This window comes from Moschus berezovskii, chromosome 5, assembly GCF_049115385.1.
Source record: "Moschus berezovskii isolate FMDL1 chromosome 5, NW_MosBer_1.0, whole genome shotgun sequence".
Classification (NCBI taxonomy): domain Eukaryota; kingdom Metazoa; phylum Chordata; class Mammalia; order Artiodactyla; family Moschidae; genus Moschus; species Moschus berezovskii.
The window spans coordinates 110,098,105-110,110,435 of NC_142464.1; the positions used below are offsets into that span (position 1 = coordinate 110,098,105).

General features: G+C 38.5%; 1 protein-coding gene across 3 annotated transcripts in view; it reads left to right on the top strand.

Annotated features, from left to right (window-relative positions):
* ARHGAP24 (Rho GTPase activating protein 24) overlaps positions 1–12,331 on the top strand; it is a 571,970-nt gene that overhangs the window by 325,122 nt on the left and 234,517 nt on the right. Inside the window, exon 1 of one of the 3 annotated variants that reach the window (XM_055434025.2) lies at positions 8,018–8,491. The exons of 1 other annotated variant lie outside the window; for it this stretch is intronic. The gene's annotated coding sequence lies outside the window, so the exon portion shown is untranslated. Of the gene's footprint in view, positions 1–8,017; positions 8,521–12,331 lie in introns of those variants that run through there. One more of the 3 variants, XM_055434023.2, reaches the window with a different exon arrangement.

Genomic DNA, 12,331 nt, shown 5'->3' on the forward strand with positions numbered 1-12,331 from the left:
TCCATGGGATTTTTCAGGCAAGAATACTGGAGTAGGTTGCCATTTCATTCTCTAGGGGATATTCCTGAACCAGGGGTTGAACCCATGTCTCCTGTATTGCAGATGGGTTCTTTATCATATTGAGCCATTGGGGAAGCCCATTGTTTGTGTTGAATTTCAAATCCGAACATGCTTATACCTAAAAAATCTAAACAATCTGCCTAAGGAATCTTTTAAGATCCTGCCAAATTATATTCCAGTCTCTTCAATCCTAGTCACCAAGGTTTAAAAAGGTGTCCAAAATCTATGATCTCCTAAAAGGGACGGACAATTCCGTGTAAAAATATGATATTGTAGCCATGGGAACATGAGTTCAAATTCTGCTATCACTCTTTTAAGTTTGGTGCCTCGGCTTCTTAATCAGCAAATGGATAGAATTTATGAAAAATGTTTTTTAATATAATAAGGATTTACATTTTAATGCACATCTAACATTTTTCTGTAATGATTTCATGGACATTTTGGAAGTAAGTTTGTCTATCCTATATCTTCCTACCTATGGAACAATTTAAATATCTTTTGAGATCATCTCTGTCTTTTTATAGTACCATCCTCTTAAGTCGTCCTTTAGATCACTTTTTCCTAAATTCTTTCTCTACTTAGCAGTCTAAAACCAAAATAGCCAATGTTTAAAATCCTTTAGTAGCTACCCACAACCTTCAGGATAAAGCCTAGGTTCCTGACTCTGGCTTTTGCCTGTATTTCTTTCTGCATATTTTACCCATTACTGTATGTCATTCATTCTACCTTCCAGCTCTGCAGAACTACATGCAGTGGCCCAAGTCTATCCTTATCTCCTGCCTGAAATGTTAGTCCTTTTCCTTTCCTTCTGCACTCAAAGTATTTCTTGGTTGCACTCCTCAAGGAAACCTTCTTTGGTCATGTCCCTTCTTATAGTGTCATGTGTGTGCATGCTCAGTTGCTCAGTCATGACTCTGAGATTCCATGGACTGTAGCCCATCAGGTTCCTCTTCTTATGGGCTTTTCCAGGCAAGAATACTGGAGTGGCTTTCCATTTCCTTCTCCAGGGGATCTTCCTAACCCAGGGATCAAACCAGCATCTCCTGTATTGGCAAGTGGATTATTTTTTAACTACTGAGCCATCAGGAAAGCCCTCCATTGTGTTCTCCTATAATTCAGTGTTGATTTCCCCAATAGTCAGTAGACTTCTTTCACCTCCAAGATTCCCTATGCTGGATTTTGTATTTTTCTTTATACTCAAACATTACACATTATATGAACTTAATAAATAGAGGCTTCAATAAACTGAAGAAAATAAAGAGGTAAAGAAAGGAAGGGACACCTTATTTCCCTACGGAATTTTGTATTCTGGATACAGAAATAGTATCATCCCATGATATAACAAGGGATTATTATAGAGACCTCATCAGTTCAGTTCAGTTCAGTTGCTCAGTCGTGTCTGACTTTGTGACCCCATGGACTGAAGCATGCCAGGCTTCCCTGTCCATCACCAACTCCCAAAGCTTGCTCAAACTCATATCCAGTGAGTCGGTGATGCCATCCAACCATCTTATCCTCTGTCGTCCCCTTCTCCTCCCTCCTTCAATCTTTCACAGCATCAGGGTCTTTTCCAATGAGTCAGTTTTTTTTGCATCAGGTGGACAAAGTATTGGACCTTCAGCTTCAGCATCAGTCCTTCCAATGAATATTCAGGACTGATTTTCTATAGGATGGACTGGTTGGATCTCCTTGCAGTCCAAGAGACTCTCAAGAGTCTTCTCCAACACCACAGTTCAAAAGAATCAATTCTTCGATGCTCAGGTTTCTTTATGGTCCAACTCTCACATTCATACATGACTACAGGAAAAACCATAGTTTTGACTAGAAGGACCTTTTTTAGAAAAGGACTGTCTCTGCTTTTTAATATGCTATCTAGGTTTGTCATGGCTTTTCTTCCAAGGAGCAAGTGTCTTTTAATTTCATGGCTGGAATCACCATTTGCAGTGATTTTGGAGCCAAGAAAATAAAGTCTGTCACTGCTTGCATTGTTTCCCCATCTATTTGCCATGAAGTGATGGGACCAAATGCCAAGATCTTTGTTTTCTGAATGTTGAGTTTTAAGCCAGCTTTTTCACTCTCCTCTTTCACTTTCATCAAGAGGCTCTTTATTTCTTCTTTACTTTCTACCGTAAGGGTGGTGTCTGCATATCTGAGGTTATTGATGTTTCTCCTGGCAAGCTTGATTCCAGCTTGTGCTTCATCCAGTCTAGCATTTCACACAATGTACTCTGAATATAAGTTAAATAAGCAGGGTGACAATATACAGCCTTGAGCTACTCCTTTCCCAATTTGGAACCAGCCTGTTGTTCCATGTCTGGTTCTAACTGTTGCTTCTTGACTTGCATACAGATTTCTCAAGAGGCAGGTAAGGTGGTCTGGTATTCCCATCTGTTGAAGAATTTTCCACAGTTTACTGTGATCCACACAGTCAAAGGCTTTGACATTGTCAATATAGCAGAAGTACATATTTTTTGGAACACTCTTGCTTTTTCTATGATCCAGATGATGTTGGCAATTTGATCTCTGGTTCCTCTGCCTTTTCTAAATCCAGCTTGAACATCTGGAAGTTCTTGGTTCTAATATTGTTGAAGCCTGGCTTGGAGGATTTTGAGCACTTTCCTAGCCTGTGAGATGAATGCAATTTTGCAGTAGTTTGAACATTCTTTGGCATTCCCTTTCTTTGGGATTGGAATGAAAACTGATGTTTTCCAGTTCTGTGGCCACTGCTGAGTTTTCCAAATTTGCTGGCGCATTGAGTACAGCACTTTCACAGCATCATCTTTTAGGATTTGCAATAGTTCAGCTGGAATTCCATCACCTCCACTAGCTTTGTTCTAAGTGATGTTTTCAGACTCCAGGATGAGAGACCTCATGACTTAGAAAGCAATAAAAAATATTTGTAGGTTTGATTTATTGACTAAATAAGTGGCATCTATGTATTTAGATTAATATTAAATCTTAGTACATAAGAAAAGGGCATTTTCTTTCCAACAGTTATTTTATATGATGCTATTTTCCATTTATTGGCAACAAGGTTCTGGCAAGGGATTTTCTCTACATCATTGTGTCCTAGGGGACAACTGCTGTGTGTGTGCTTGGGAAAAATCATTCTCTTCCTAACAAAGAGTCCCCCTCTGCTTGCCCACCATCACGTTAGCATGTTTCTTTTATAAAGGAATTGTTTGATGTGGACCATTTTTAAAAATTTGCTATTGAATCTGTTACAATATTACTTCTTTTTATTTATTTATTTTTAACTTCTTTTTTATGTTTTTTTGGGGGCAGAACCAAGAGCATGTGGGATCTAGGTCCCCAGTCAGGAATTGAACCCACCCCCCTACATTGAAGGCAGAGTCTTAACCACTGGACCATCAGGGATCTTTCCCTTTCAGTACCTTTCTGATGTGACTCGACCCAGTGTGTGTGTTGAGCCAGTCTCATCTTCCCACAGTGCATCTGAGCCCCAGGACCCAGAGGCTGACTCACAGGAACAGGTAATTAGGAAGCATCAGGAAAGGAGACGGAGGCAGTCCAATTTACAGCTCACTGGAGAGCTCTGAATCAGTGTGGAGGAGGATTGAGATGGTGGATGAGATTATCTGTGAGCTCACCTCTCTAAAATTACTTAGTCTTCCCCCTTTCCATTTAGAAAACATATGTTGTGAATGCAAAGATTTAGCTTCTTCTCCTGAAGAGTTGGCAGCTGAGAGCAGTTTCTCCAAAACACCTGGAAAGGATAGAATTTGTTGTTGGATGTCTGCTGTTTAAATAAAGATAGTTACTGTAGAGTTTAGGAAACAAAGGAAATATCCGGAAGCTCTCAAGACCTTCTAGCAAATATAATCCCATACCTAGTTTGGTGCATGTATCCATAAAGGATATTCCGGCAAGTCAAAGGTATACTCTGGCCTTTGTGTTAGGAAAATTTAAGGGCTGAGAGTCCCCTTGTGTAGGAACAGTTACATACCTAGAGTCCAACAGGGGCTCTTTATTTCTGGGATGCCTAGCTGCTGAGCCACGAGGAGATTTTCAGGGTCCCATCAGTTGTAAAGGTGGGTTAGTCTTTTCCCTCATGCTTGTGGACTTAGGTTAGATGCTTGTTGAATGAAGAGTAGTAACCCAGGTGGGACTATAAATAATTCATTCAAGAAATGTTGATCAAAGACTTTATAGTTGACTGCTCTGAACACTGGGAATGATAAGGTTTAAAAGAGCCTAAATCTTATCTTTCTGATCTTATTTGTAACTTCTGATACATTTCTGATAATATTTTATAATTAAATGTATAAAACTTATTCTATTTGTTTTAAATCAGATGATAATTGCTTCACAAAATATTGTTTGTTTCTGCCAGACAGCAACTCGAATCAGTCATAGCTATATGCATGTATATATATATATATACACATAACTATATATATATCCCCTCCCTCTTGAGCCTTCTTCCCACCCATCTAGGTCATCACAGAGCACCAGACTGTGCTCCCAGCATTATACAGCAGCTTATTCTAGAAGAGATACACTGAACATATTTAAACTAATTGAATGAATGAGTAACTAAAAAAGAACCAAAGATAATTTTGGATAGTGGTAAGTGCTGTGAAGAAGAAAGGAGGTAGAGAGAGTGTGTGTATGTGGTCGAGAGGATGATTAACCAGAGTGGTCAGGATATTCTTTTTCTGGAGAGGAAGCATTTAAAATAAGCTCTGAATGCTGAGAAGAGAAAAGTTCTGTGAAGATATGAGGGAGGCACTTTCTAGACAAATGGAACAGCATTTAGGAAAGTAGGAAAGATAAATGGGGGCAAAATGATGAAAAGCCTAGGAGGCTGTGGCTAGGCATTTGGATTTATACCGAGGGCCATGGGAAACCATTGTAGGGATGAAGCAGAAAATGAAGGGAAATTTTTGGACAGTGTGAACCAGGGGATAATGGGAAACCATTGTAGGGATGAAGCGAGGAATAATGGCAAATGATTGAAAAGTGTGAACCAGAGGATAATGGGAAACTGAGAACAGTGAGGGAGAGAGATGATGGGAACCCGTTGGATGGTATAAAGCAGGAGATGACGGGGACCAACAGCGGAGATGAAGAGGGGAATGGTGACTCTGGCTGCTGTGAGGAGGCTGGACTGTGAACAGAGAAGGCAACATAGAAGTCAGGAGCTTGAACTAGTTTAAGAGAGTTGACACTTGAGATTTTTATGTGCGTCAGTCTCCTGAGACAGTTAAAAATGTCCACCTAAGAAAACTCTTCCCAAACACAAAATAATCTAACAGCTGTTCACGTGATCACTTCCCTTCCCTGCTATCACAAAACTGATCTCTGGGATTCTTTAGTACAAACCTTCTTCTAATATTACCATAAACCTGAAAATTGAGAGGAGGAGACCAAGAGTTTGATGTTCCGACGGCCTTGCCTGTGTTAGTACAGTCTGCCCTGGAGTTCGCCTCTGCTCTCAGAAATACTCCCATCAGTGGAATTCAACTCCGTAGATTCCATCTTCATAATACAGTAATTCTTCCCCTCTGAACTTACCTAAGGATTCTGAAATTCAGAGCATGCCCAGAGTAGGGCAACCTGGAATATGTCCAAGGGACCTAAATATAAAGAGATAGGATTTTTTAAAATGATTGTATGCCACTGTGTTATTTTAGATAGTGCTGAATTTCACATATTGACAGCAATTGCTTCCCTCTCAGTGGGGAGAAAGGAACAGGGTTATGAATTACAAAGTAAGTTTGAGGGCCAATTTCCTGTTGCTTGCACTGGTCACCAAAATTGCTGGTTCTTTCTTTGCTTACCCTATTTTGAGAGACTTTGGTTCCTGAAGTCAGTACCTATAATCTATTGTCTGTGGCTCAACCCACTTCTGTTCTAAACAACCTGCTGGTATGTGACTTCTCTCTACACCTTTTTTTTTTTCTTTCCCCTGAGTCTACTCAACAGCCCTGAATCACCCTGACGTCAATCATTCCATCTGAATCTCTGTGTCTCCTCACAGCCTACTTCTCTTTCAAGGTTTTACTCACACTTCCTTCCTGCCCCTTCTAACATCCAAAAGGCCAAATGTTCAAATAAAGAGTAAAAGCTTAAGAAGTAAAGGAAAAAACATGCAAAAATTTTAGTAAACCCAAGGAATACAAATCTGTGTGTCAAATTCTTGTCATATTTGACATATTCGTGTTAGGTATAAATGTAGATTAGATGTTAATGTCTGTGGGGTTTTCATTTTCTTAGAGCTCCATCAAGCAAGATTAATTAAGAACAAAAGGAGAATAGGATCTGCCATTGTGTCAAGAAGCACAGAATATGTTTTACAAGATTACTCTCTCAACATTTACATGTTCTGAATATCAACTGTTTATTTGTCAGGGTTGGAAGATTTATATGGTATGTGTTAATTACTCAAGACTTTGGAAAATGTTTTGAAAATCTAATCCAATTTTCATTTTAAAAAGTATGCTTTCACAATTGTTTGTTCACAATTACATTGCTTTCTGCCAAAGACAAGGATAAGCATAGATAAATGGAATCTTAAAAGTAGACAAGAAATATCAAAACCAAACTGAATTTCTGAGATAAGGAATGAGTAATAGTTTGAAAATGGTCATTAATGATCTGAGAATTTGGTTAATTGTGTCTTTGAGTTATAGAATGTAAAGTTGATTTGACATTAATATTTTAAGGAGTCACATCAAGTAGAATGATCAGTAGTGACCAGAGCAATTTTAACCTGGGCCACTTCATATTTTGGCTTACCTGACCCTAGAATGGATGTTTTTAAGAGTGAACGACTCAATGGGTAGAATGTAAGTAAATGTTGGGTACATTGTTGATGTGTGGGAATGAAGAAAAACATAAATTATAGAAAACTGGCCTTACTTCCCATCTAAACCCTTTGATTTTATTTGAAAATTATGTACTTCTCTGAAAAAGCTATTGCTTGTCAGTTATTATATTCCACAAGGGAAGGATAACATAGGTTTATAAATATTCAATTAATATTTGTTTAATAAGTGAATGAATGAATAATTTCAAAAGGAAACTTTAAAAGAATTATATAGAAATCATCCCTTAATTAGAAAGAAATTATCCCTTCAGTTTAAGAAAAATAATTTCTCACATATAAGTAGGAAAAGTGATGTGACAGATACCAAATAAAAATTATTATGATGTTTATCTTATATTTAACAAAATATATAAAAAGTCATAGTCAAGAATAGCGGACTTCCCTGGTGGTCCAGTGGTTAAGAATTCATTTTCCAGTGTAGAGTGTGCTGGTTTGATCCCTTGCGGGGGAGGTAAGATCCCACATGCCGTATGGCCAAAAGCATAAAAAAAGAAGCAGTATTGTAACAAATTCAATAAAGACTTTAAAAATAGTCAGTCCCCATCAAAAAAATCTTTTTAAAAAGTGATTAAAAAATAAACTTGTATATATGGTGAAAAAATTTTTTTTGACAATTTAGAAGCAGAGATTTTTGGTAATAATAATGTGTTTCTGATTCAAGAGCCAAGTAGCTACCACCAAAACTGCATAGGAAACTGAATACTTACTCTAACAACTGTCACAGCTCCATCCTTTTCAGGAGTCCTCTGTAAGGAATAAGGGATATTCATACCCCTTGAAAAATGGCAACTCCTGAGACATAAAAAATATTCTAGAAAATCAGCAGAAGAAAATATTATTTCCTAAATATAAAAGAAATTAGGCATTAGAGAGAGAGATGTTCAGTATTAAGGACTGCGAAGTGGAGGGAAATGTTTTTTTCTGAGAACAGGTGGTAGGTGGTTCTGACATTGTATTACTTCTCCCTGCCAGCTCGCGTGGGTATTCTACAAGGTGCAGAGGAAAAAGGTAAACCATTTCCCCTCGGGTACAATAGGGTAATAGAAAAAGCCTTGAACTGGGAGTTGTGAAATCTAATAACTATTCTTAGCTGACACATATGAGCTTTGTGAGTGACCTTGCACAAATCATATTTTCTCTAGGCGTCACTTTCATTATTTACAAAGTGAAGGCATTGGGCTAAATTATATTTAAGATCCTGATGTGCTTTCTATGGTTCTTATTTTTAATCCGCCCCCCTCCTTTTTTTGGGTCTATTTCTTAATGCTCAAATACTACATTATTTAAGGTATATTTCCTGGCAGTTTTTTTTTTTTCCTTCCCTCTCTGTCTCTTTCTTCAATATATGGGATAGGAGGATACTGACTAAGTCTGAGGGGAAGGAGGAAGAAGATTTGCTACAGGAAGGATTTCTAACCCCCTCTACAAGAAAACTTAATACAGCTACCACCGCTTTGAAAGGAATGGTTTATGTCCCAACAGCACTTTCCAGACAAGCTCTGTACTTTTTTGCCAAGAGAATTAACTTTAAACTGAAGTCAGTAGACAGTTAAACGAAAGTCAACACTGGAAACAGCTGTGAGTAGACCAGACCAGTTACTTATAAGGTACTGTTTTTTAACTCATAGAAGTCTCCTTCAAGGTTCATTTCTTTCAGGCACAAGTATTCTGTGGTCATCTGACCTTTTTCTCCCACTTTGCCTCTATTCTGAGAGAAAACACACTCTTAAAATATCTTAGCTCTCGAGCATTTCAGTATTGTTTTGTAGCTGTTGTTGGTTGAAGCTGCTAAGATTTTGTTTTGCTTTTAGGAAACTAATAATTGTTGTTATTTTATATTGAATCTTAGTTTAGTTTTGTCCTTTGTTGACTCCTGTTATGGGTGGCTTTTATGTTTTATTGGTCAGGTTGAATAAAGCAGGATATGCTTTAATATTATAGAATGTACAGAACGCTCTTGACTTGGGGAAGGGGGGCAGAGATTGGTTAATGCATTGTCAGCTGGAAGTACAGTACCTATAGAGTCAGTCAGATAAGGGAACCAGCCCAGGGCAAGCCCCAGGCCCTTTAACTGTCTGGGTCAAGTCTCCCTGACCTCATCACAGCTTGGTGTATCTGACCTGGAAAATGTGAGTTTTTAAACTGGAGTTTTATCTTTGGTTTGTTTCTATGCTTGTTCATTTTAACCCTTCCTTCCCTTTACCCCCATTTAGTTTTACAAATTCTGGTAAACTTTCTTTTTTTAAATTTTTGGATGAAGTTTATCTTATTAAGTTCATCCACCTTAAAGGGACAGCATTTTTAACAGTGATATTTACTTTAAGAGTTCAAATCACTGAGCTCTCAAGGGGTTTTCAGAGCAGAAGAGGAGTAGCCCACCTGGCAGTGGAGGGGACAGATAAGACCCCATGTACCACTGTCATCTGAGATGTCCCTCTCGCCCCAGAGGCCTGGTTAGCTAATACTATATATAGTATTTGCTGCTGGTCAGTAAACAAGTAACAGAGAACTAAGGAGTTCTCTATCTATGGACTTTCCAGAAAGGAAAGTTTAGAAGTTTAGTACTGAAAACTCCAAAAAGTTTAGAGAGAATTCAGCCATTTTTTGGAGAGTTATCTTTCTGAAATCTACTATCATATATGTATGTGTTCAGTTGTATCCTACTCTTTGCAGCCCCATAGACTATAGCCTGCCAGGTTGCTCTGTTCATGGGATTTCCCAGGCAAGAATACTGGATTGGGTTGCCATTTCCTCCTCCAAGGGATCTTCCCAACCCAGGGATAGAACCCAAGTCTCCTGCATGGGCAAGCGGATTCTTTACCACTGAGCCACCTGGGAAGCCTTAGATTTTTTACTGTCTCTCTGGAGAGGACTGAATTCAATTTAAAGTTTTGTGAATTTCTCAGTATTGTCATGAATATACATCACAGACTTATTCTATAACATAATAATACTTGGGAGACCTATTCTGTGGTGTGTAAGGCCATCCTTTTTATGTCATAAGGTCACATAATTACTGTACTTTAAAAAATTGTATCATTTTTATGTGACTTTTTTTTCTTGTGTTCATCATCCATATGGAACTGTGATTTCTTTACCTGCTGGTGTGGACAATTTATATTCCTCTAATAACTCTCTTCAGCTTCAACCATCTCTTTGTAATGGTCATTTCATTTGTGCTGTGCACAAGAAAACCAGAAAACAAACAAGTTTATTAAAAAAAATATGGAAGGAATGAGAGGCTATAACTTTATCCAAAGACCCAAGAGAATCTTTTATGAGGAGAGTGTAGAGCCAAAGTGCACAGACATAGTGACATCTATTTTAGGTGCTTAGGAGGATTTTGGTTTGTGTCCACATTCTTAGTTGTGTTCTGTAGTAGAAGTTGCCATGGAAGTGGCTCTGGGATAACTACCTCATTCCTACATCAGATACAGAAAGTGCTGTTTGTTGTCCTTTTTATGCAATTACTGGAGGCATGTCTCAAGGAATCAGTGACTAACCAATTCCAAGGGGGCTATAATATTAATTAGTATTAATCAAATACTGGGCTTCCCAGGTGGCACAGTGGTAAAGAATCTGCCTGCCATGCAGGAGATAAGGAGATGAGAGTTTGATCCCTGGATTGGGAAGATCCCCTGGAGAAGGAAATGGAAACCCACTCCAACATTCTAACCTGAAGAAGTCCATGGACAGAGGAGCCTGGCAGGTTACAGTCCATCCATAGGGTCACAAAGAGTTGGACACCTTTGCGCATGCAGGAGTGGACAAGTACTAAGTCCATTATTTTAGCCCCATTCACACATATGCTATTCACATGCATATGTGTCTGAGAAATAGCATAAAACTGCTTGGTAGAAAAGAGAGAAAAGGAAAAATGATCATTGTCATCTAATCTATGCAGTTCTTCTGTGTGCTGATGAAGCTTAAAGAGGAATGTAATGTTAACTGTCTCCATTATATCTTGGTTTTTAAAAACTGCATCTTTCTCTTATTTGCAGCTTTTTCTAGCTGAAAATGCCATAAAATATTGAATTTAGTAGTTGAATATATGTTTCCTTATCTTCCTACATTTTTTACGTAGTGCATTTCAGAGCAAAGTGGATCACTGGTTTGTCAGTGATCTTGATCATTAATTCTGTTTGACACAAAAAAGAAATTAAAACTGGATATGTTAGACAATACATGAAGCTATAAATTGAGTCTGGGGTAGTTCTATATTCCAGCTTTAATAAGAATCCACTGCTAATTCCTTGATCATAGAGCTTTATAAAGAATTATGCTGTGAGGTCTTTTGTATTGAAGGCCCTTTTCAAACTGAAACTATTTTTTTTTAAAAAAACAGGTTTCACCTAGTCGCTGCGGAAATTGGTCCTAGGTGTAAAAGCATTTATATGACAAAATCTTTCTGTTTGAAACAATGAACTAGGAACTATCTTTTGTTTGCAACAGTGAATTTAGGGTCTGCATAAATGTAGAAACATTAACTAAAAAATAGAAATTTTGCTTATTTTTGCCCCCTGCTGCTGCTGCTGCTGCTAAGTCACTTCAGTCGTGTCCGACTCTGTGTGACCCCCTTGACGGAAGCCCACCAGGCTCCCCCGTCCCTGGGATTCTCCAGGCAAGAACACTGGAGTGGGTTGCCATTTCCTTCTCCAATGTGTGAAAGTGAAACGTGAAAGTGAAGTCGCTCAGTCATGTCCGACCCTTAGCGACCCCACGGACTGCAGCCTAGCAGGCTCCTCCATCCATGGGATTCTCTAGGCAAGAGTACTGGAATGGCTTGCCATTTTGCCCCCTACTTTCCATTAAATGGCATGAGTTATTTTCAAATGGAAAGGATACTATGTTAATTCAGTAAAAGTTTTCTCTACTTGACTATTTCAGGTTAATTAAAATTTAATTTTCACATTCATACCTAATTAGAAAATTTGACGCATGATGTATATTTTACGTGAGAACTATATTACCACAACACCTAAACTTTAAATCACTGAAAACTCAATGTCATTAGGAATGCACACTTGGGAAGTTTTCTATTTAGAAAATGACTTTTAAAACTAGTTAAGAAAGGAAAATTTGAAATAAATTAACATGTGACAGTGTTCACCGATAATGACTGATGTGTCTGCGTGCATGCCCAGTTGTATCTGACTCTTTGCAACGTTCTAGATTGTAGCCCACCAGGATCCTCTGTCCATGGGATTCTCCAGGCAGCAGTAACGGAGTGGGTTGTCGTTTCCTGCTCCAGGGGATCTTCGTGACCCGGGAATCAAACTGGCATCTCTTGAGTTTCCTGCACTGGCAGGCAGATTCTTTACCAGTGTGCCACCTGGCAAGCCCACAGTACCTTATAAGGATCCTTTATTTTAGCACAACCTTGTGAGAATTCTCCAGAAGTCTTCAGAAGCTAGCCCC